Raw genomic sequence first — 2,500 nt, forward strand, 5'->3', positions numbered from 1 at the left:
TACCACATGTCTGTACGGCGTACAACAGTGCAATCTCGCTGTAATGGGGAGACGAGACAAGTAGCATCGTGCACAACATATGGCCCTTATGATTCGCCATTGTAGGGCGCAGCCGGTGTACGGTCAAGCATGTGCCACATTATGTCACTCAGTACGTAACGACGGATGATCAGTGTGGGTTACGCGTACATCAGCGGACAGTCCACACAGGCCGTACCACAACGTACACTGACTGCATCGACAACCGAATGCAACTGAACAGCTGCAAGGCTCATTTCACAAACAAACGCCTGACCGACCAGCTTGGAAGGGCAGGAGGGGAGGGCGATATTCGTTCTGTAGCGGTACACCCTTCCAGTGGTTAGCGGGACTGTGTAGAAAGTACGCAACACTCGAAAGACCTTTATGTGAGGGTACGCACCATGGCATCAAGAAATACACATGACACCAGAGGATCCAAGCAGTGAACTATGTTCAGAGGGTTGCTGTTAGGCAAAGCTACATTCCTGTGACGTTACATGTGACAGTTAAGGTGCAGTGTAAGTTAGGTTAAGGTGCAGTGTAAGTTAGGTTAAGGTGCAGTGTAAGTTAGGTTAAGGTGCAGTGTAACTTAGGTTAAGGTGCAGTGTAACTTAGGTTAAGGTGCAGTGTAACTTAGGTTAAGGTGCAGTGTAAGTTAGGTTAAGGTGCAGTGTAACTTAGGTTAAGGTGCAGTGTAACTTAGGTTAAGGTGCAGTGTAACTTAGGTTAAGGTGCAGTGTAACTTAGGTTAAGGTGCAGTGTAACTTAGGTTAAGGTGCAGTGTAACTTAGGTTAAGGTGCAGTGTAACTTAGGTTAAGGTGCAGTGTAACTTAGGTTAAGGTGCAGTGTAACTTAGGTTAAGGTGCAGTGTAACTTAGGTTAAGGTGCAGTGTAACTTAGGTTAAGGTGCAGTGTAACTTAGGTTAAGGTGCAGTGTAACTTAGGTTAAGGTGCAGTGTAACTTAGGTTAAGGTGCAGTGTAACTTAGGTTAAGGTGCAGTGTAACTTAGGTTAAGGTGCAGTGTAACTTAGGTTAAGGTGCAGTGTAACTTAGGTTAAGGTGCAGTGTAACTTAGGTTAAGGTGCAGTGTAACTTAGGTTAAGGTGCAGTGTAAGTTAGGTTAAGGTGCAGTGTAAGTTAGGTTAAGGTGCAGCGTAACTTAGGTTAAGGTGCAGCGTAACTTAGGTTAAGGTGCAGCGTAACTTAGGTTAAGGTGCAGCGTAACTTAGGTTAAGGTGCAGCGTAACTTAGGTTAAGGTGCAGCGTAACTTAGGTTAAGGTGCAGCGTAACTTAGGTTAAGGTGCAGCGTGGGTTAGGTTAGGGGCCAACGTGGGTTAGGTTAGGGGCCAACGTGGGTTAGGTTAGGGGCCAACGTGGGTTAGGTTAGGGGCCAACGTGGGTTAGGTTAGGGGCCAACGTGGGTTAGGTTAGGGGCCAACGTGGGTTAGGTTAGGGGCCAACGTGGGTTAGGTTAAGGGCCAACGTGGGTTAGGTTAAGGGCCAACGTGGGTTAGGTTAAGGGCCAACGTGGGTTAGGTTAAGGGCCAACGTGGGTTAGGTTAAGGGCCAACGTGGGTTAGGTTAAGGGCCAACGTGGGTTAGGTTAAGGGCCAACGTGGGTTAGGTTAAGGGCCAACGTGGGTTAGGTTAAGGGCCAACGTGGGTTAGGTTAGGGGCCAACGTGGGTTAGGTTAAGGGCCAACGTGGGTTAGGTTAAGGGCCAACGTGGGTAAGGTTAGGGGCCAACGTGGGTAAGGTTAAGGGCCAACGTGGGTTAGGTTAAGGGCCAACGTGGGTTAGGTTAAGGGCCAACGTGGGTTAGGTTAAGGGCCAACGTGGGTTAGGTTAAGGGCCAACGTGGGTTAGGTTAAGGGCCAACGTGGGTTAGGTTAAGGGCCAACGTGGGTTAGGTTAAGGGCCAACGTGGGTTAGGTTAAGGGCCAACGTGGGTTAGGTTGCCAGAGATGTGTCAAATCAGGATGTGTGTTTGGCTGGTGTCAGGTGGTGGGTTGGTTCGATGCCTTTATAAGGGGTGTGGCCAAAGGGTATTTTATTACTTGTACCTTTTGTGTTGTGGCGTGGCGTTGCGTCCTGTGTTGATACTGGGTGGACCACTGTGGGTGTTGCTGGCTGATTTGAGCTGCGTTGTTTGCGGGTGATGTGAGACATTCTGTCTTATTAGTGGACGTGACGTTCCTCTTGTCGTTGTTTGGATAGTGTCCTGTGGCAGCGAGGATAAAATGGATGTTGTTGAACGATAGTGCTTTGGTGCTTTCGCTTTGTTACACACAGAGTGGACTGTGAGATAGGGTGACTGGGTCGAGTGCGGTTCACACTGTCCTCCCCAGTTTACAGTATGTATCATCTATGTATGTGGTCCTGCATCATTTACTAAGGAGGGACGTCAGACGACTGAAATATTAGTTATGTACTGATGTAAAGCAGAATGCTTACCTTCCACCAGTGGGCGAGTATC

Source organism: Schistocerca gregaria, unplaced genomic scaffold (assembly GCF_023897955.1).
Source record: "Schistocerca gregaria isolate iqSchGreg1 unplaced genomic scaffold, iqSchGreg1.2 ptg000655l, whole genome shotgun sequence".
NCBI classification, from domain to species: Eukaryota; Metazoa; Arthropoda; class Insecta; order Orthoptera; family Acrididae; genus Schistocerca; species Schistocerca gregaria.